This window comes from Rhinolophus sinicus, chromosome 14 (assembly GCF_057876585.1).
Source record: "Rhinolophus sinicus isolate RSI-liver-muscle chromosome 14, RSI-T2T, whole genome shotgun sequence".
NCBI lineage: Eukaryota > Metazoa > Chordata > Mammalia > Chiroptera > Rhinolophidae > Rhinolophus > Rhinolophus sinicus.
In genome coordinates, this window is record NC_142514.1 from 122,845,517 (window position 1) to 122,869,016 (window position 23,500).

The following is a 23,500-nucleotide window of genomic DNA, read 5'->3' on the forward strand; positions in this document are numbered from 1 at the left end:
TTAGAGACCTCATAGTTTTGGATTTTCTAAATTCAGCTTTTCCCTGGGTCATGTTTTCTCTACCTTACTAAAGGGGAAGGAGGGGAAGATAATGAATATTTATTAAACTCCTACTGTGTTTCAAGGACAATGTCCATGTGACACACTATTTAATGCTCGCTATGTAGGACACTCTGAGGCAGCTGTTTCTGCACTGGCTCTACAGATGACAGACTGCCTCAGAGGGTAGAGAGCAGCAAGAAAGTGGAGCTGCGGGTTGAGCTGGGTCCCATGTGAGCCCAACGCCCAGCCTCTTTCTAGACATTAGTGAAGTCATTCTCACCTTGTCTGCCACCTCATTTTTATTCTTATTTAAGTTAGAGTGTTCTTGAGTTCCCCTTATCCCAGGAAAATTCAGACTAATATAATTTCCAAGTCTCCAGGTCTAACTTCCACATTAGTTGCTTGAATTCCTTTTCTCACTCTGCTTAAACAATTTCAGCCTTTGGAAAGTTTCTGCTCTGGAGGTAGCCCAGCCCCTCTTCAGATGCAATTGTTGTTAGAAAGCTTTTTCACAATTTGCCTTCCCAAAGCTTGGCCCACTTGTCCTGCCAGTTCTGCTCTCTGAAGCCTCCTTAGAAAAGTCTAATTCCCATTTCACATGGTGGCCCTACAAATATTTACGCTAAAGTTCATTTGATTGTTTTCCATGCACAGTAAATGGGTCCACTACAGATCAAGTCATCAACACTTGATGTATTTTCTTATTTTGGAGTGCCCAACTCTTTCCTCTTTCTTCCCGAACATCAAGCTTTCTTTAATATATCACTTTGCAAATGGTGCCTATTTTCTAGCTTCCTGTCCTCTGACTGGTGCTTTTCTCATATACTTAGGTTTGATTTTTCTTCCAATTAGCATTAAACTCCATGCTGGCTCTTGTCCAATGACTGTACATCTACATTTATCAACCTGAACATTTTATTGAATATTGAGGAGGGAGGCTTGACAGCAGCAGAAAAGCATCACAAAAACCAGTTGGATTCTCTTCTCCTGTCTTAAAGTGTGTTAACTAGAGATAATGGAGAAAAACTGTATTTTACAAATATTTTTGAGTCTTAGAAACAATGCAAAAGAGAACAAAGTGAAATTTCACTGTAATCAATTTTGAGTTCAGGTATACTGTAAACCAGTGTGGCTCATGGACCAGTAGCATCAACATTACATGAGAATGTGTTAGAACTGCAAATTCTTGGGTGGGCCCTTAAACCTACTGAATCAGAATCTCCATGGTGGGGCCCAGCAATCTGTGTTTTAATAAACTCTCCCAATGATTCTGATGCACTGAAGTTTGAGAATTCCTATAAACTAACTGGGCTTATGTCCTTGATGAAAACAATATCTTCGGCATTCTTTACAAATTTGCAAAGTACTTTCGCCTACATTATTCAAACTCTCTAGACTCATTACCTTTCATGAAAAACAATGAAATTGAACTAGATCAAGGATGGCAAATAAATTTCATATTAGTCACCAACTCTGATCAATTTCTAGTGAATTAAGAATAATGGTTTCAGAGTCATAGAGACTTAAGAAAGTTATTTAACTTTTACATTTCTGTTTCTTTGTCTGTAAAATTGGAATTATATTACTATCTACACACATCCAGGCTCAGTGGGAAAACACGCTCATTTGGTGATGTCCACCATGGGCAAGGGAGGGGGGACTGGAGGCATTTATACCACATAGTTACTTATCCTAGACTAAAAATTCTCCACTCTAAATTCTCTAGCTATAATTTTGGGGAGAGAACTTAGGGAAATAAGCCCTTTATTGAAATGAAAGTCATCCAGTTTTGAGCAGAGGAGGGTTCCTAAGAAAATGTTTCATTATAATTGGACCACAATAAGATATCAAACAAACTTGTGGGGAAAGGAAATCTCTTTTTATCATTTTCCCTCTCAGAGAAAACTAAAGAAAATAAATAGAAATATGCAAAAAGCATAAAAGTTATCACTTAAAAATACAATTTTCTGATCCCTAAGGATTTCAGCAAATGAAGCAAAGAAAGTTATAATGTCTCAAGTATCACAATAGTAAGATAACAACTAAGATTCTAAGATAACTAACTATGATCCAATCTAGACAGATTGACATAAATATCCAGGCAATTCTTCAGTGATCCTTTCCTTCTGGCTTCTTGTACATCTTCCAGTGTCATCTATCCCATATCTGGGAACTGATCTAACTAAAATCTTGTCCTCTTTGTAAGAACACCCAAAACTTAAATACTCTGTTTAAGAAAAACATTGCTCACCCACTTGGACCCTCCCACTCAGTTCTGTTTTCTAGTCTGAGTAGCAAGTTTAGCTCATCCTTGACACTAAGTGAGGTGATGATTAACACCTTTGAGCCCCAGTGGATGATTTAAGCTTTATTTGCTCAGATTATCAGGTCCACTGTCTATCTGTTGAATGACTTAATTAATGAATCCTTTTATTTTTCTTTTTAAAAAGATTTTTATTAAAAAATATAGCTAGCATACAATATTGTATTAGTTTCAGGGATACACCATAGTTATCCAACAGTTACATACTTAAAGAAGTGATCACCGGGGCGGCCACATGGGTCAATTTGTTGGAGCCCAAGCTCTGAATGGCAGGGTTGCCAGTTTGATTCCCACATGGGCCAGTGAGCTGTGCCCTCCACAACCAAATTGAAGACAACGAACTGCCACTGAGCTTCCGGAGGGGCAGCCAGATGTCTCAGTTGATTGGAGCGTGGGCTGTCAATGACATGGTTGCTGCGCCCTCCACGGCTGGATTGAAGGACAAGGACTTGGAGTGGATTGGCCCTGGAGAAACACACTATGTCCCAATATTCCCCAATAAAAAAATAATTAAATTTAAAAGAAAGATAAAAGAAGTGATCACCATGATAAATCCAGCAACCATCTGACACTGTATGATGCTATCACAATATTATTGACTATATTCCCCATGCTATACATTACATCCCCATGACTTATTTGTTTTATACCTGGAAATTTTGACCACTTGTTACCCTTCCCCTTTTTAAATGTATCAATTAGAGTTAACATTCAGTATTAATTTATATTAATTTCAGGTGTACAGCATAGTGGTTGGACATTTATATAATTTAAGAAGTGATCCCCCTGACTAGTCTAGTACCCACCTAGCACTATACGTAGTTATTACCATATCATTGACTATATTCCTTATGCTTTACTTTACATCCCCATGACTATTTAGTAACTACCAATTTGTATTTTTTAATCCCTTGACCTTTATCACCTTGCCCCCCAACTCCCTCCCATCTATCACCCCAACAAGTCTAGTACCCATCTGACACCATACATAGTTATTACCATATCATTGACTATATTCCTTATGCTTTACTTTATATCCCCATAACTGCTTTGTAACAACCAATTTGTACTTCTTAATCCATTCCCCTTTTTTCACCCACACTTCAAACCCCTCCCATCTGGCAACCATCAAAGTGTTTTCTGTATATAGGAGTTGTTTCTGTTATGTTTGTTAATTTTGTGCTTATATTCCACATATAAGTGAAATCACATTGCATCTGTCTTTCTCTGTCTGACATGTTCTATTCAGCACAAGACCCTCCACGCTGCTGCAGATGGCAAGAACACTTTCTCTTTCATGACCAAGCAATATTCCATTGTATACATGCACCACCTACTCTTTATCCATCTACAGACTCCCAGGCTGCCTGCACATCTTGGCCACTGTAAACAATGCTGCAATGAACATATGGATGCACATGTCCCCTCGAAGTAGCATTTTGGGTTTCTTCAGAAAAATACCCTGAAGTGGGATTACTGGTCCTTCATTGTCCCTTCTTATAGCCTTTGTTTTAACGTCTATTTTGTCTAGTATAAGTATTGCTACCCTAACTTTTTTTGTTGTTTTTTTATTTCCATTTTCATGAAATATCTTTTTCCATCCTCTTACTTTCTGTCTGTGTGTGTCTTTCAATCTGAAGTAAGTCTCTTGTAGACAGCATATACAAGAGTTTTGTTTTCTTATTCATTCATCCCTCCTATGTCTTTTGATTGGAGCATTTATTCTGTTTACATGGAAAATATTGTTGACAGATATGTAGTTATTGCCATTTTATTATTCATAATTTTGATTCTTTTCTCCATTTTAAATAAGTTTCTCTAACATTCCTTGTAATACTGGTTTGATGGTGATGAACTCCTGTAGCTTTTTCTTGTCTGGGAAGCTCTTTATACGCCCTTCAATTTTAAATGATAGCCTTGCTGGGTAGAGTACTCTTGGTTGTAGGTCCCCGCTTTTTATCATGTTGGATATGTTGTACTGATGTTTTCTGGCCCGAAAAGTTTCTGTTGAGAAATCAGCTGACAGTCTTATGGGAGCTCCTTCATAAGTTCCTACCGTGTTTCCCCAAAAATAAGACCTAACTGGAAAATAAGCCCTAATAGGATTTTTCAGGATGACATCCCCTGAACATAAGCCCTAATGCATCTTTTGGAGCAAGAATTAATATATGACCTAGTCTTATTTTCAGGGAAACATGGTAGTTGCCTTCTCATTGTTGCTTTTAGGATTCTCTCATTGTCTTTAAACTTTGCCATTTTAATTATAATATGTCTAGGTGTCGGTTTGGGCTTATCCAGTTTGGGACTCTCTGCATTTCCTGGATTTGTATGTCTATTTCCTTCACTAGGTTAGGAAAGTTTTCAGTCATTATTTCTTCAAATAGGTTCTCAATCTCTTGCTTTCTCTCTTCTCCTTCTGGTACCCTTATGATGTAAATGTTGTTATGCTTGAGGTTGTCTCAGAGGTCTCTCAAACTATTCTCTTTTTTGAAAATTCGGGTGTTTTATGCTACCTTGTCTTCCAAATTGCTGATTTGATCCTCTGCTTTATCTAATCTGCTGGTGATTCCTTCCACTGCATTTCAGTTATTGTATTCTTCACTTCCAACTGGTTCTTTTTTATGGTTTCTATGTCCTTTTTTATTATGCTTGCTATCTCTTTGTTGAAGTTCTCACTAAGTTTCTTGAGCATTCTTATAATTATTATTTTGAATTCTGTCTCTGGTAGGTTGCTTACCTCCATTTTGTTTAGTTCTTTTTTTGGATTTCATTTGCAATGTATTTCTTTGTGTCCTATTTTGACTGCCTCTCTGTATTTGTTTCTATGTATTAGGTAGATCTGCTATGTCTCCCAGTCTTAACCAGGTGGCCTTACGTATTAGGTGTCCTGTGGGGCCCAGTGGCATAGTCTTCCTTGTCACCTATTTCAGGTGCTCCAGGAATGTCCCTTGTGTGTGTTTTGTGAGAGATTGACCCTGAGGCTGACTTGCTGTGGGGTTTGGCCACATTCACAGTTTATAGGCTGAGATGGTAGGGGGGGGGCCTTACCCCACTGAGCAAGATTCACCCCAGCAGGCTCTGGTCCCTGTTGAGACTGCCCTTTGGGTGTGCTACTTGTGGGGTTAATTGGGCAGCACTCTGCTGTGGTCTGAAGATAACCTCCAAATATGTTCATTCTGGGGCCTCTTGCGAGGGGCTCCAGTGCACACCCAAGTCAGCCACTGCCTGTGAACAGCTGGGGGCTACCTGGTAGGAGCTACAAAGCAATCTGCATTTGGTTGTTGCCAGTGCTGGACATGAAGGCACATGGGAGAGGCCACGTTTTGAACTGAGGACAGCTGCCACCAGTACTAGACCTCGGGTAGCTCTGAAAAAAGCCAGGACACCCTAAGGCCTGCTGTCATCTGCTGGCTCCCTTAAGATTCAGCCACTGATAACACCTTGTGTGGTATACAAGTTGGATAAGGCAGTATGTCAGAGAGTCACTAGAATGGAAAGAATTATGGTCATCAGGATAATGGAAATTCTGGTTTGGTGCCAGTGCTGAGCCTGGAGCAAATCAGCAAGACTCAGAGAACACCAAGGCCAATTGCCACCCACCTAGGGCCTGCAGGACTCTGATAGTTTTCTAAAAAAGAGTGCAATGGAGGTGGAACTGGCTGGGAAAGTGTCTCCAGTGGTGCATGAGTAGGGTGGGGTGGGTTCCCAGTGAGTCAGCAGGGTGGAGTAGCTGAGCTCCTTAGGCCAATCAGATTCAGATTTGGCTGGAAGGGGTGGGCTCAACACAGGAAATATAGTGCCCACCTGGGGGCTGCATGAACGTGGACCCACCAGAAAAATGCTGACTGTCCTCCAGTCTCCTCTCAAAGCCACACACCTCAGTCTGCCCCCTGTATGTTTTGGAGGCTCCCTGAGTCATTCTCTCTGCTGGAGTCCAAGGTGGGTGCTTGCAAATGAGTCAGTTTGTGAGCAGACCATTTAAGAGGATGTCTGGGTTTCCCACAGCTTTCCAGCCTACCAAAATGGTTGGAATCCCCACTGTTTTTGACAGCCAGATGTTTTGGGGCACCTCTTATCAGCACCAGTACTCCTGTATGGGGAGCCTGGTGTGGGGGGCTGGGGTTCCTTGCTCTCCTGGGAAAAACAAAGGCAGCCTAGATATCCCTCCACATTTGCAACTGCCACATGCAGGTGTGAGGCCCATTCCACATCTCCGCCCCTCCTACCAGTGTCGACCTGGTTTCTTCTTTATATTTTTAGTTGTAAGACTTCTGTTTGGCTACACTGCAGATGGTCCTTTGGGTTGATTGTTCTATAATTTAGTTGCAATTTTAATGTGTTCATGGAAGAATGAAGGCACAGTGTTTAACTACTCCACCATCTTATATCTCTCCCAGTGAATCCTTCTTTACAGTTTCACTCCACCAAGCCGCACACACATACAAAAAGAAGTGGTTTTGCAGAAGTCTACATATTATACTTCCAATATAATGATAGATGAATCAGATAATAAAAGGCTGGACAGCAGAAATTAGTACACATTCTCATATGTAGGAGATTGGTCATTGTCTAATAGGTCCTGTTAGTAGGGTTTCCGGGCGGGAATTCCCATTTGTTCTCAGGAATTTTTTTCGCTTTCCCATTCCTGAATTCCAAGAAAAGTTGGTCAGGAAATTGGGAAAATCAGCTCCTTGAACCCAGGTAGTTGGTAGTATTGGCCGTCACTTTGTGGAAACTATTCATCGTGGAGAACAGAAAACAATTTATATCTCGGGATTCGGGAATGGGAAAGCAAAAAAAATTCCTGAGAATGAGCAGGAATTCCCCCTTGGAAACCTACCTATTAGTAACCGTTTCAAATAAGACATTGCAGACTAATCTGAGAATTTTGAACACACACTCAAAGGGCACTAAATAAGTTAGTTTTAATATAAAATCATCCACTACTAGTGGGCCATAAGTATTCTATATTTCTATATTCATGACTGATTTTCCCAATGTAATGGCAATATTTGGTAAGTAAGAAGAGATCACTGTATTTGGATTTTACCCAAACATCTACCTTCAGTAATTTACTTACTTGTTTACAGTCTCAGTTTCTCTATATTCCTCTTCTTAATGTTGCTATAGGAGACGGGTTCAGGATGTCAATAAAGAAGGATCCTGAACTTACCTCCTCCCATGGACACACCCAATCTACAGCTACATATGGAACAGTTTCCTCTGAAAAAGAAAATTAAAAACTAGCTGAGCAACACTTACACATTGGGAGAATGAAAAAAATCTAAACAAATAAACAAAAACCCCACATCAAAGTGGATAGGAGAGGCTAAGACACAATCTTGCCATAAACCCCACCTCAGCATGAAGACCCACAATTGGGAGGGAACTCACAACCCCAAGCTTCTCCCTGAGGAATGAAGGGTTTGAAACCCACATCTGGCACCCAAATTTTATGACCTGCACTGAGAGACAAACCCCCAGAACATCTGGCTTTGAAAGTCAAAATTGCTATACCGCACTGATTTTTAATCCAAAAATTGTTGTGCAGATGATGGTGTTTCCATATTGGATTTTTTAATGTAGATATAAATAAACCCTAAGATAATCGTTTCAAACTAGAGCTATAATAATGACACTACAGAGAGTTCATGACATTTTTATTTATTGTTTTTACAATTGTTATTTGATAGTTGCTCTCCTTTGTTTTGCTTTTGTTCTGACAAGCAGGGGAATGGGTACTAAGGCAATATGCTGATGGGTAGAAAACCGTAATAAATTGTACATCAAGGGCCTCTTTTCTGGGCACTTGTTCACTTAAACCATATGTAGTGTCCAGTAGCCTGGCTATTGCTTCCCAGTTCATTGGCAAACTGTGATTTCAGAACCCTGGAATACCTTGGGCATGTTAGCAGTCCCAGCTCTGAGAATCTTGTCCACAATGGCAGCTCTGGTAATCCCACCCAGGCAGCCGTTCCCATTGCTTAGGCATTCAGTGGCATGCACAGAGGACTCACTAGGCAGAAAGCTGAAGAAGCTGAAAGAGGAGGCATGCTTCTCTCATCTGTTGGCCTCATGCCCAGGGCATCAGGCTACTGCCTGAGTGATATCACTAAGAAGGGGGCAGAATAACCCCATCTGTCTCTAAATATATCACTCACTGAGCTTGTCCCTTATAACTCATTATTCAAATGAGATAATGACATAATGCACACAATATCCATGACATAATTTATATAAAATCCCTAAGCACAGTGTCTGGCACATAGTGAGATGTCAATAAATTTAACTCTTAGAAACATTATGAATAGTTGTTCATATGAGTTGAGGCATTCAAGCCACTTTAGACAAGCAGCAACATACTGAGCCGTGAACAATTATTAATACTCATTTCAACAATAACTCTTTAGATTCAATACCAAGCCCTGGTAGGACATGTAGGAACAGGGTACAGAGGAAAAAGAGTGGGACACTATGATTTGAAAGATGCAGGGCTTTGATAATGGAGGGGCGGAGTCAATAGGACATTGTGATAGGACAAGATGGGGATACGATGGTCCTATTGGGCAAATAAGAGCTAAAAGTGGAAGAGAAAGGTGAAAATACATGACATAACAGAAAGAATCCTGCTCAAGAATCAAGAGACATAGTTCTCATGTAAGCTCAGCCCCTAGCTGGCTGTGTGACTTTCACAAGTCACTCAGCCCTTCTAGGTGTTAGTATATTCAGCTCTGAAGTGATGGAATGAAATGAGATCACCCCTAGGGCCCTTCCAAGAGTACCATAGGCAAAGTTTTCCTATCTTGCTTTAAATTAGATTCTATATATAATAAGTTTATAGTATAGACGGAAACTTTGAAGAGTTCTGTAAATGTAAAAACTGTCGGAGCTCTATAAAGTGATTTACAAATGAGTGAAAATCGAAAATCTACACTTTATAAAAGCACATTCAGTGTCTGTTGTCTCAAGTTTCCAATAAATCTTAACTGGCATTTTTCATGTATGATATGATTGGCAACATAAAAAACCTAAGGGAAACTAGGGGAAATATTATAATTAATAAGTGACTTTATGGATTAAAAACTGACATAAAAAATCAATTGTAAAAAAATCAGTTGGTTTTTATATACCAGCTATACAGATCAAAATACATAACTTAAAATGCTATTTGTAATATTTTCAAAAATATAAAATATCCACAGATACGCCTAATAAATGATGTGAAAACTTTATGGAGAAAATTATAAACTTATTAAAAGATGAGCTAAATAAATGAACAAAGAAGCCTTGCTATCACAAAGATGTCAATTCTCCTTAGTAGATCTATAGATTTAATGCAACTCCAATTAAAATCCTATTCGGATTTTTGTGGACCTTGATCAGATAATTACAAAATTTAAAGGGAAAAACAAAGGGCCAAGAAACACCCAAAAGTCCTTTAGAAGAAGAAGAACACAGGATAGAGAGGGATTGGCCTACCATATATCAAGAGTTATTATAAAGATAATAAAATCAAGCAGAGTGATACTGGCTAAAGGAGAGACAAACAGTTCAAAGGAGAAAGCCTAGAAGCAGACCTGCATGTACAGGTAGATTCTCCTTACATATAACAGAGGGGTCATTGTGAATCAGTGGGAAAGAAGAGACTAGTCAATAAATACTGCAGGAACAATGAGTTATTCTCATGGAAAAGAATAAAACTGGATTCTTACAAAACCTAATCAATTCTGACTGGCTTGAGACACAAAGGTGAAAGGCAAAATATAAAATTTTAAAGTGATATATAGGAGAATACATTTATGACTTCAGTTCAGGAAAGAATTTGCCATACTACACACCAACCATAAGAGAAGGCTGATAAATTCAACTATAGTAAGGTTAAGAATATTGAGCCTTGATGAACGTAATATCATTCTGTTTGTGAAAAGGCAGCATAAAGGAAATGAAAAGAGAATCCAGAAACCGGAATAAATGTCTGCACATATAACCAATAAAGAATTACAATGTATAAAAGATATAAGATGCTCCTATATTCCTCATATCAGAATAAAACCGATAACCTAATGAAAAATGGATAAGTATATAACAGATGAGGAAGCACAAATGACAAATAAACGTATGAAAATATGCCTGGCCTCATTAGTAAAACTGCAGTGAGGTACCATTTTATACCTATCAGTTTGAAAAATATTTAGAAGCCTGAGAATATTCCGCTGGTAAGAACAATGGCAACCCTTATACATTGTCAGTAGGAATTTAAATTGGCACTATCACCCTGAAACACCATGTAGCATTATCTACTAAAGTTGATTATGTCATATACTGAGACCTGGCAGTTTCGTTACTAGGACGAAAATCTAGAAAAACTCTGCTCATATTCCTCAGAAGACATGGACAAAAATGTTCAGAACAGCATTGTTTACAATGATAAAAATTTGAAACAACCCACATTTTCACCGACAGGAAAATGGTAACCAAACTGCAGTATATTCATATAAAGCAGCACTATATATAGTGCTATATATGTCTGAAATGACCATATAGCCCTCATCCAAAAATATATGCAGCACTATATATGGTGAAACTGTGGGTTGTTTCAAATTTTTATCATTGTAAACAATGCTGTTCTGAACATGCTTGCCCAAGTCTTCTGATGAATATGACACACACACACACACACACACACACACACACACACACACACGATTGAAAATATCTGGAGTTAGTTTACATGCATCCATATAGATAAACCTCACAAATGTCAAAGTGAACATAACACTCATGTTGCAGAATAAACTCAGTGTGAGTCCAGTTAGAACGCATTAAGGGATATTATTATATGTGGTTTTAAAACAAACCCTGGGATAAGTAAACACAATATTCACTATAGTGGTTAAGTCTGGGGAGGGAGAGGGATTGCATCAGTGAGGGCTTCATGGGGCTTCACATGCCCTCCTGGTAATAATCTCTTTCTGACACTGCAGTGGTGAGTGTGCAGATGTTCGTTTTTGTCTTTTTTTTTAATAATTTACTCATACGCTATAAATATTCTTTTGTATGTGTAAATATTTAATTTAAGTGTTTTTAAAAATTCTCTGATTTTCTATGCTAATGAAATGCTAAAAGATGGGAGAGAAGTCACCTAACCCCTGCCCCATAGTTTCACAACAAAAAAGAATGTTCCTTTCTGCATATCTCTCTGTAATTAAACATTTCTTTTCATCTCCTTGCTTGCTTCGACAAAGCATAAAATAAATGTCCTTTAGGGAAAACCAGGGACCATTCTAGCTACCACCTCCATATTTGAGACTTGTTTGCTCTTTATTTAAATGATAAATCAGCAGTAACTATTTGGCCTTTCTCTGAACTATAAGAAAGCAGATTGCAAAGAGAAGGATCAAGTCTCAACCAAGAGGACACAAGAACAGACAGAATAGGTGATAAAATGCCTGTTACTTTTCAAGAGCTTTTACACCAAAAGGGCAACTGTTCTTACACATATTTTACCATGAGGTTTATGAGAGAAGGGAAAAGACATGGACACAATTAGCAGCTCTTCGTGAGAGAATCAAGGCAAGGATTCAATTTTCCTGATTCCTAGTCCTGCATTCATTTAAGAAAAAATAAACACATTAAGTTATTCATGAAGGACAAATTCACTGATGGTAAATAAAAGTTTTAGGCAGCTGACAGGCCAATAAGAGATATTTTTGGATAACGGATATATGGTCATCCCACCCCTATGTAATCTCTCTCTCTCTCTCTCTCTCTCTCTCTCTCTCTCTCTCTCTCTCTCTCTCACACACACACACACACACACACACACACACTCACGCACAGAGTGGTGGCTTCTCTGTGTCAACACACCATTTTGACACAGAGAAACGAAACTTTAATGACTTGACATAGGTCGTTACTTTAATTTCTAGCACTATAAAGATTTGCTTAGCATGGCCTACGAGGACCTGCGTGATTGGGCCCCCGCCTGCCTCTGCCACAGGAAGGCCAGATTCACTTTATATCACTAGCCCTTTCCAACATAGTCTTATAATCTCTTACTTTAATCTTCTTTCCAGGTTAATGCTTTATTCCTCTCTTTCCTTGGAAAAGTAATTTAGTGCAAGCCTCATTTTTTTGTCTGGTGGAAAATAAAAATATTACCAATTAATATCACAAGATTGTTAAAAAATGTCACAGGACTTTGAATGTCCCTGTAGGGGAACTAGTGGCCATGGGGCGGGGGGGAATACTAAAAAAGGAGCTTATGATGGAGTATAGGGAACTTTGGGGGAATGATAGAAATGTTCTATATCTTGATTGTGGTGGTGTTTACACAGGCATATGTGTTTCCAAATGTCCACTTAAATAGGTTCGTTGATTGCATATAAAGTTACTCCTAGATAAAGTTGGCAAAACTTGAGAGTGTGTCTTGAATAATTAGAACAATTGCCCTCCACCCCCCTCCAGGGCTTGTTAAGAGGAGGCAGAATCAGCTTAAGGATAGCACTGCCTCTTAGCATCCTCTTTGGACTACACACAGAAAAGATGGGGGGAAGGAGGAGGGAGGAGAGGAAGGTTCAGGCCTGGGGGGAAGTCTGTAGCCTCATGTACATTCAGCGGTAAGGGGCAGGCAAGGGTAGAGAGGTGTCCTCCCCGCAAAGCCTAGGGAAACATTGAAGTTCTAAGAGAATCACTCATAGATCTAGGAGTTCCTGTAAGAAGGGGAACTTGGTATCTTGTTGCCCTGCTGGATTCTTGCTGAGATGTAGAATCTGCAAGCCCACTCGGGATTGCCACAGGCGCTAAGTGGGGCACGATGAGGTAGTTCTTGGGAGAGTCTGCCACGCATATCCTGGAGTTTTGAGATGTAAGTAAACATTGAGCCTGGTGCCACTTATTTCTGGATATGTCTGAAGGACAAAGTCTTATTGGAGAACTTCAGTAAGGTGAGAAGGGACCCTGGTTGATAGTGCCTGGGAATAAGATGGAGGAGGCCACCAATCTCTCCAGCTCTCACAACCATTAGAGTGAGAAAGATAACCCTGATGGTTCTCAGGATCCACTGGAAGGAGTCCATAGGTTAGAACAAGGAGCAAAAGCTACACAGTGGCCAAACGAGGCAAAGCTCTACATGGAAAGGGGTAGGAGTGTGACGCACTGGTAGCAAAGATAGGAGCACAGGCCACCTCTCGGAGGGGTCCTTGCTGATGAAGGGAGTCAAGGTGAAGTGTTTACACCACCCATCTCCCCCTCAGGAAAACTACATGTGTTTGCTCCACCAACCTTGCAGAGTGTCCAGGAGCAGACAGAACCAGACCAAACCACCATAGCACCTGGGACACTTGGTCACCACCAAATGGCTAGGTATTGAAGAAGCTTCTACCTCTACTCTCCTCATCTGCCCCTATCCTCACCAGGAGCATTAGGACTTGAAGTACAGGGAGGGAGAAAACATTTCAAAGCCTGGGCATGACTTGCCAGCTGCCACCTTCACTCCATGCAGACTATGCTGAGGGGAGAAGAGAACATTTTGGGGTTTAAGTCTGAGCTTGAAGTTTCAAACTAGATAGAGCTTTTAATAATAAAAAAGGTGACCCTAAAACATAGCTTGTGTCCAGCATGTCATTAAAGAATTAAGGAATTGGAAGATTTGGTTAGCATAGCTCTGTTGGAAATAGTGATTTATACATAAATTCATTTCATGTGTACAGCCTACTGAGGGGAGATGAGATAGTTGCATAAGGAAAAAGAGATAATGCTTGGTAAGTCCTTAACCAAGCTCCTGGTTAAGTGGCTGATGTCCATATTTATCCAGGTATTGAGGAACCATTAAAATGAGTTTTATTTTATTTCATGAATTTAAAACCCATTCATTATTCTACTCATTTAGCAACTATTTATTGAGCATCCAGAATGTTCTAGGGCAATAAGTGGAATGTGGTCCCTGTTTCATGGAGTGTGCTGTGTGCCAGGCCTCATGAGGTTCCACAATGCCCCTGAGGACCCATGCTGACCAGTTTCCACAGTGTCATCTGCTCCCTTGCTGCACCTCTCAGACCCGACCTTCCTCTTTCTATCTGCCCTCTGGGATTCCTTCTAAACCACTTTTCTTGGCCCAATAAAATCTCAGCCTTCTTAATAAGACAATTCTTCCCATTTTAAATAATGTTTTGGAAACATAAGCCTACCAGTGCATATTGGAAAACGCACAGGATCTCAATCAGCTTGGGTTCTGAGTGGGAACTCATTCCCTGTACCAGCTCTACCTCTTCCCAGCTGGGTGATTTGACTGTGGGCAGGGTCTGCCTCCCAGCTTCAGTGTTCCTGGGGAGAATATCATCTCCACCTCTTAACAGAGCTGTCAGCATTAAATGATATAATTTATGGAAAGCACTTAAATACCCTGTAAATGATACTTATTATCATAACACAGGTGAATTTGAGCAAATCACTTAACCCCACTGAACCTTAATGCCCTGGTTTTTAAAATGAAGTTATTATTACAGACTCCTCTACTTTATAAGGTTGGTGTCACACCCATTGAGATAATAGATGTGAAAAACATTTTATGTATTATAAAGATGTATTCAATGGTAAGCTATTGTTATTGTTTTCAATAATGTGCTGAGCAGAAAGCCTCTTTTAAAAAGACACCAAAGAAAAGTGAAAAAAGAGGGAAGAGAGCCATGGTGTTGCTGCTGCCTTTCTACGACATTTATAAGAGATCTGGAAATCATCCAACTCCACGAGTTAACTTGATTCCCCTTTGATTCGCAGAAGTGAGGTTGGCGCGTTCTGGTTTGCTCATCTCTTCCTCAGCCTTGACTTAACATGCTCAGAGTCAGTGGAGAAGACACCAGGTTTGGAATGAGCTGGAGCCTCTCCTTGCTGCCTTTGGACCTCACCCTGGAAGGCTTCATCTCCTCCCAAGAGTTTCGAATCCTCCCATGGGAGAAAGACCAGCTCTCATGAAGCAAGACCAGAGTGTGAATGAGCATTGTTCTACTGGATGTGGGAAATGGTCCCACAAGAGCAGACATGGTGCCCTGGCAACTGCCATGCTACTGATTGCTTGAGAGAGAAGCAATTATCTGCCATGGGAAAGACTTCCCTGGCAGGGCGTCCTCTCCAATGGAAACACTCAAGTGGAGGGAGGAGGTACTCAGTGCACGTTACATTCCTGAAAGGCCCAGGAATGAAGCTCCTCGCACTTATTTACTCTGTCACTGCCAAGGTCTAAACGTGTTGCTTCCCAGAACAGAGACCAATCCTTCAACATCTCGGGCTCTAGGGTGAGTGGAGGTAATATTTGCCCCATGAGCTACAAGGTGTAAATGTAAAAGGAAACATGTGTGAAATGCTTAGAACAATGCCTGATGAATAGTAAAATCTCACTAGATGTAGGATGACCATATCATTTATCATCTTCTATAATTTATCTGGACATTTTTGAGAGTGACCAGGTGTTGGAGCAACAGGTATAACCAGGACTGTCACAAGCAAACCAGAATGGACAGTGCAGTAAGGGTGTGATATTAGCTAGTATTGGTCACAGGGCTGGGTATGCAGACACTAGTGGCTGGGACTCAGGTACTATGGGTGTGCCTGGGGCTGGCTCACTAGGTCACTGGGGTCACTGACACTGCTGGAGGGTTGGGTGGAGGTACCTGTCCCCACTGATCTTCTCAGTTCCAGAGAGCCAGGGAAGGACAGTTCCCAAGTGCCAGCTCTCTCTGTTGTAGTAGGGGAGTCATCCTGCAGCATCGGAGTTCTAGCAAGGAACCGCTAAAGACCACGGCTCACCCTGGGGCCTCAGTGTCACAGGGTCCCTCTTTCTCCCATTGACATTCCACAGGGACAGGCCAAAAAACACCTTTTATTCTGCTCAGCCTATTTGCCAACTGATGTGGGGAGGGTAAAAAAAAAAAAAAAATGCAAAGAAGACATCTTCCCCTACTTGGCACATCCTGCCTAATTAAGAGGTTGAGATGGAGAGTCGGTGAGACGCTCATCTTCTATGTCCCCAAACCATCCCCCAGCATGGCCACAATTTCCAACGGGCCTTAAAACATTTTGTGTAGACACCTCCTCTTATAATCTACTGCTCTCCCCAACTGCCATATTCATTTGTTTGCCCATTCATTCATTCATTCATTCATTCAGCAAGGCCTGTAGGCCAGATTCTGTTCTGAGGACCGAGAATATAGCAGTGTGCTTGATAGCCACATGGCTACTGTTATTGGACAGCTTAGAAAGAGAACATTTCCATCATTGCAGAAACTTCTATTGGATGGCACTGTTCTTGAGGGAGGAGAAAAATAAACATAGAATAAACAAGTCCATAAACAATATACATTGCAGATCGGATGGTCATACAAGTGCCTGGACAAATATCAATTAAAACAAGGTAAGGAGATGGCAGACAGGGTGGTGGAAGAACATCTTCTTGATAATCAGAGATGTTCTCTCTGTTAAATGTTCAAATATGTCCTTAATAATTGTTTAAAAGGCACAGCCTGGAGCCCCTCTACTGTTGACTTCTCTACCAAACTGTCTGTCCTGGCCCCTCTTTTGGAACATTCTCCACAATACAGCAATTAAAAGATGAATTCCTAGCTTCAACCAGGACCCTGATTCTGCTCTGTGCCCTTTACTATTCTGGTTGGTCAGTCCTAAAGCCACAGTGTTTACATAAACCTTTGGAATATCACCCTTGCAGAAGTGTTATTTAAGCATGTTTCAGAAGAAACAATGGGAGTAGGCATGGAGATATGTGGAACAAAGTATTTCAGACAGAGAAAATAGCAAGTGCAAAGGCCCTGAGGCTGGACCCTACTTGGTGTAGTCCAGGAAAAACAAGGTCACTGTGGCTAGAGCCTGGTGAACAAGGCTTCCAGAAAGTAGTAGAAGATGAAATCAGAGACATAAGGGAAGTTGTGGATCACAGAGGGCCTTATAAGTCATTTGTATCGGTTTTTATTGCCACAAAAATGGGGCATAAAAAACAACCACAAAACCCAGTGGTTTAGATCAATAAGCTTCTTTTACTGCTCCCGAGTCCATAGTTCAGCTGGGCTCTGATGATCTTTGCCAGGCTGAGCTCATTGCAGCTGGACTTGCTCATTGAGGGTCAGGTGTAGCGAGGCCCAAGGCTGGCTGTTCTACGACAGCCTCATTCCCAGGTCTACCGTTGACTGGCTGCCAGCTGGGGCAAGAAGGGGACAAGACCACATATCTCTTACTATACGGCGGTCTAGCCTGTGCTTGTTTACATGGGCACTGCAGGGTTCCAAGAAAAGTCCCGGCTCAGAGGTGGCACACTTTCCTTTACACTGCATTCTGCCACAGCAAATTACAGCGCCAGCCCAGATTCAAGGGGTGGGGAAATAGACTCCACCTCTTGCTAGGAGGACCTGTTAGTGTTGCTTTGCAAAGGAGGCAGATACAGGGAGGGGTAGAGAATTGCAGCCATTTATGTAATCAATTTACTACACCATTGTAGACTTTGACTTTGACTCTGAGTACCAAGGAATGCCATTAAGGTTTGCCATTAAGGGGAAGAGGGATGTCCCATGATTCAACTTATGTTTTAAAGTGATCCCTCTGGCAGCTGTGCTGAGAATATATTGTAGGGGGCACAGGGAAGAGAGCCAGGGAAACCAGTTAGAAAGTGTTGTAACAAACTGAGGAGGGATAATGGTGACCTGGGAAATGATACTAGCAGTGGAGTTATGAGAAGTGGGAGATTCTGGATTAGATTAATGTCCAACCAGTGGATTAGATGTGAATTAGAGAAAGAGAGGTGTCCAGGATGGCTCCAAGGTTGTTGGCCTGAGCAGCTGGAAAAGTGGAGTTGCCATCAACTGGAGTGGCGAGAGCTATAGGCAAAGCAGGTTTGTGAAGAAAGGTTAGGAGTTTCTGTTGAACTATTAAGCTTAGTGTATCTATTAAATATCAAAGTGGCAACGTTGGTTACACCAGCCTGGATTTGGTGTGGAGAAATAAATGTGGGGGGTGTTGGCATAGAGGTGGTATTTAAAGGCACGAGATTGGATGAGATCACTAAGGGAGTGAGTGTAGTTAGGGAAGGGAAGACAAAGGACTGAGCCTTGGCGTCTCCAGCATGAAGAGGAGAAAACCTCACAGGAGCCTGAGAAGCTACAACTAGTGAGGTGGAAGGAAAACCAGGGAACACAGTAAATGTGTAGAAAGCACATAAAGAAGGGGCGAGTGGACCAGCTGTGTCACCACTACATCCAGCTCCCATGGGAGAAGTTCTTGGAAGATCGAGGGCTTTGGAGTGTTTCTCTGGAATGAAAAAATGTCTTTCCTCAATCGTATGTTTATTAATAGAAAAACATGTGGACTTAGTCTTTGCCGGAGGGTATCAGTAAAAATGGCGAGGTTCAGCTGTTGCTAGAGTTCTCTAAGAGGCTGTCTCTGGCTCCCAGGACAGGAACATCGGCCCTTTGGCTGTGCAGGGGTGCACGTACCTCCACAGAAAGCTGAGGAAAGAGAAGCACCACTGCCCAGAATGTTGTAGATACCAAGAAATGTTGAGTAAAGAGTGAGTGAAGGAATGAGGGAACAGATGAATAAATGAAGAGTAACTGTGGTCAGAAACTACAGTCAGTGAATGAGAAAATGAAAGTGAAAAGGCAAATCCTGGAGGAGCCTGAGAAAGAAAAACATGGCTGACTTGACCCAGGACGTTTCCTGTGAGATTTGCACTGAGCAGAGCCCTGGTCTCTACCTCCTCACATCGTTTCATCCTCTACTCCACCCTCAGAGATCCTTCTTCTCCTCCCTCCCTCTACAAAAGTCCCTGGTTCTTCCTGAGAGGTACATGGACACTGAGCACGAGGTCACATAACCTAGATGTAAGGCCCAGTTCTATCAGGTACTAAATTAATATCTGAGTTTCATAGGGATTATTGTGAAAATTTCTTTTTACTGAGGCTGGTGAAAACACCGTGTAAACTGTAAAGTACTATCCAAATATAAGGAAACTTATTTTCCAGAGAACTAACTGAGGAAATACTCACTGTCAAATAGTGTCAGAGGGGAAAAGAGAGAGTCAAAAGACAGCTTCACACTGAGGCAAATGTGAGAAAAGGGAGAGCGTAGACCTATGAGAAAGGTGGCAACGCAAAAAGAAAACTAATGGCAAGATGGCGGCCAGAAGTTATAATTGGATAACACTATTATCCCCCAACTCTTAGTGAAATTTATGCATTTGTGAGACTTTTGTCATAGGTGGGTTTTCTTCCACCCCCCAAAGAAATCTGCAGCTTTGAGGTAGATGATGTGGGAGAGGTGAGGCCGCAGTCTCTGGAGTGGAGACATTGAGAAGCCTAAGGATGTAAGGGGGGAGATGCAGACAACACAACAAAATGCCTTTGGTCATTTGCTATGGAGTAGAATTCAGGCCAAAGAGTAGGACAATCTCTGAAGGGAAAGCAAGCCTAGAGCAGCATTTAGATCACAAACCTGTGTACAATGTAAGGGGAATTATTTGGTGTGTGTAATAGATTCCATAGAACCTCAAATGATATGGCTGAAGTCATCTAGGAGAGATTTATTGAAGAAACATTATCTCCCATTTTTTACCTTCTTTCCTATCTCCCCGATCTATTTGTTTTCCTTGTATTGTGTCTCCCTCTTTTCCCCTTCCCCTGCCTGTGCTTGAGGGTGGCTTTACAGTTTTAAGGATTGAATCTATTATAAACAGTTGTCTCACCAACACCCTCACTGGCTCCCTCTCCCGTGGGGCTGGGAACAAGCCCGGCATGATACAGCGCAGACTGTCTTGACTTGTGCATGACCCCTTCCCCACCCCACTCCCATGCCATACCATTCACCCTGTCAGACAAAAAGGAGAAATGCAGGCACCGTGAGATTAACCCAGAACAATGTACACAGTTTCCAACATAAACTGTGCAGCTCAGGGCTCCGACCCTGCAGAGCATCAAATAACTTTTGCTGAGCCATCCAAGCCCAAGAAAAAGCAACCTACTGTGAAAGAACAAAGGCGTCCTTAGCTCAGGCCTGTCCCCACCAGTCAGGAGAGGCAGGCGACAGCACCTCCAGGCAAGCATGGTCCTTGGAGAGCTGCCAAGTGGACTGCCCTGACCATGACAAGGCAAGGGAGGGGCCCAACAAGCCCCAGTCAATGAGAAACAGATCTGCCCTAAAAATAATAATGAATATAAAGGCATAGTTACAAAGCCTTGCCTCTGAGCTGGGCTGGCCCCTAGTCAGACCTAACGATATATTCAGAAGGAAAAATCCAAGGTCAGGATTTGGAATCCAAAGATCTTGCATTGGTTTTACCAGCAGGCATTTCGAGAAAGGACTCTTGGCCCTGACAGCTGTGCTTCTCCAACAGACTCAGCACTTGGCAGCGCTGGAATGACTGAAAGTCACCTATTAGGGAGCAGAAGGATGGACTAGATGAACTTAGGAGGTCATACCATTCAGGTCAAACAGGCAGTGCTAACAAGACTGGTACCTGTGAAGGAGAAAGAATCTATTGGTAGGGGAGCAGAAGCAAAGATCGAAAGAGGGAAGCAGGAGTGGGGGCATCCTTCTCGAGCCTCAAATATTTGTTCAACTCTCCTTGAGAGCCAAGCACGGTGAAGGAAGGGTACAAAAATAACAGACATAATGCCACCCTTAAGAGTCTTATCAGATTATATGTATTTAAAAGAGCTTTAAAAATAAGTTTAAGGGGTAAGAGATAATTATTATTGTTACCAAAGATGCCTGGAGATCATCTGGCTCTTGGGCCAACAATGATTGATCCACAGAGCTGCCTGGAAGTCTGTACTGAGGACGTTTGTGATGATGGCTTGTGTGGGTACAGGCTCAGCAAAAATGAGTGCCTTGATCTATCAGTGTGGTTTGTCATGGCTGGAAGAGAATGCTGCGTATTTGATAACTGAGTTCCAGTCTAGCAGCCTATTTTACAAATATGAAAGCTGAGCTCCAGGAAGGGGAGGTGGCAAAGTTGAACAGAACCAGCACTAGACTGTCACAATTGTTGAGCCTGCCTTGGAAAGCAGGACACAGGAGCACAGTGAGGAAGGAGCAGGCATCCAATGGCGCACAGGGGCCCAATTCTGGGGACGGGGGAGAGAGCGGAAGGGAGGGGCTGGGAAAGCCTCAAGACACTGCCCAGCAGCCCCACACAAACCCACATTTGCTTTTCAATGAAACAAGAGTTCCTGTTTTACCTTCCTCCCTTCTCTTTCCCTGAGCTTACTGTAAAGTCAAGGGGAAAGCTCCCAGGAAAATGGCAAAACTTTTCCATAGACCTACCTGGCTTGAATTCTGAAGGGATATTATTGATTTCTTACAAAGTCAAGTGTCATAAGCCACAGCTTACTATGATTAGGCGGGAGTTAAGGCACATTTTACTCTGCATGCTAATGCGCTGGGTTGTGTGTGAGTCTCTCTGTATGAAATTGAAGAATCCATGAAGATGGCGCTGTCATCTCTGCATTTCCTAGCACCTAATCAAACTGTACAGGTTAGGCATGCAGGTGAATGCTTATTGACTGGAGACATGAATGAAGGAATGAATCATTTAATTTCATTGGGGGGAGGGGCGGAATCCAGAGATTTAGGAGTCAATCTTCTGGGGAGGGGAGAGAACAAAAATGCACTTGTAGTATTAAGTCTTGTGTAAGGATGGTGGGCTTGGAACTTGTCCATTCATCCATTCCAGCCAGGGAGAAAATACTACTACTACTAATAATAATAGCTAATATTTATTAAGGAATTACTATGTGCTTTATGAGAATGAATAAATCAGAACAAACATTTTAAGAAAAATCTCTAAAAATCTCAGTAGCTCAACCCATGATCCACTACAGGTCGGCCGGAGCAGAGAGAGGAGTGATATGCCCCGTCATTCAGACACCAAGGTTCCTTCCACAGAGAAGCTCCGCCTTCCTTGAGCCCTGAATCCTCTGTATTCACCCAGCAGATGAGGAGAGAATGTGTGCAAAAGATCACCAGAAAGTTTTAGGGGTGAGGCTTAGCCTATGTAGCATGTATCACTTCCATCTACATTCCACTGACAAGAGCTTAGTCTCACAGCTTCACCTAGGTAAAACGAGGCTGAGAAATGTAGTCTATTGATGACCCCAGAAGGAGAGGAAACAGAATTGTTGCGTATCTAGCAAGTCTCTGCCACAATGCATTATCTCATTTAATTCTCAAGACAACTCAATGAAGCAAATACTATTTTTATTCCAATTTTGCAGACGAGCAAACTGAGGCTCAGAGAAGAGAGTACTGTCCACATAGAAATAGGTCTGACTCTAAAATGTGTATTCTAGACCCATTAAATTACAGCATCTTTAATTATGCAAGTAGGACAAATTACTTTGTCCTAATTGAAGTTCTGTTATGTTGCCCTATTCTTCCCTCTTCCTTCCTGCCACACAGATCTTCAGCGCTGATTTTGGCTATCCTGGATTTAAACTGCTAGTGACATGTAGCCATTTGGTCCCCAAACTTGCATTATCTTATCTATTTCTCGTTCCCCTCCCATGTGGTAGGTATGATTAGCTCCACTTCACTGGGGAGGAAACTGAAATTAGATAGGTTATAGAGCTTGGCCAAGAACATACAGCTAATGAGAGGCACATTGAATACTGTATCTTGCTCTTTGGCCTGGAACTTTGGAAGATCTTTCTCTGAAATTGAAGGGGAAAAAAAAAAAAGAAAGTCGAATCCTAAAAAAAATGCAACAGTCCACTTTCCTGTAGCACATCCCAACGTGTTTGGCACTGAGGTCACCAAGGTCAGACAGGCCTGATTCCATCTGCAAGGTAGGAAAATCAAGAGCATTCAGGAGTTGCTGGCCTTATGCATTATAATTGGATTGGCACATCAATTCTTGAAGAAGTTCTCCCAGCCAAAATCATCCAGGAAACAAAGAATCAGATAAATAACAAGGCTGATGCAAGTCTAGGGAAATGGTCCAGACTCAAGTAGGGGATGGTCTTTCCAGGCCAACAGCATTATTCATGGCTGGGTCACTGGGTGCCAATGTGGAAGCAACAGCCAGAGCAGGTTTATTGGCTGGGCTGTCTTCTTTCCTCTCCCAGCCTCACCCCTTCCCTG

At 41.8% G+C, this 23,500-nt stretch overlaps 1 long non-coding RNA gene across 3 annotated transcripts in view; it reads right to left on the bottom strand.

Annotated features, from left to right (window-relative positions):
• LOC141572200 (uncharacterized) overlaps positions 1–23,500 on the bottom strand; it is a 37,057-nt gene that overhangs the window by 8,238 nt on the left and 5,319 nt on the right. For 2 of the 3 annotated variants that reach the window (XR_016018722.1, XR_012497425.2), the window contains exon 2: positions 7,446–7,588. This is a non-coding gene — a long non-coding RNA (uncharacterized LOC141572200). Of the gene's footprint in view, positions 1–2,572; positions 2,844–7,445; positions 7,589–23,500 lie in introns of all 3 variants that reach the window. The other variant, XR_012497424.2, reaches the window with a different exon arrangement.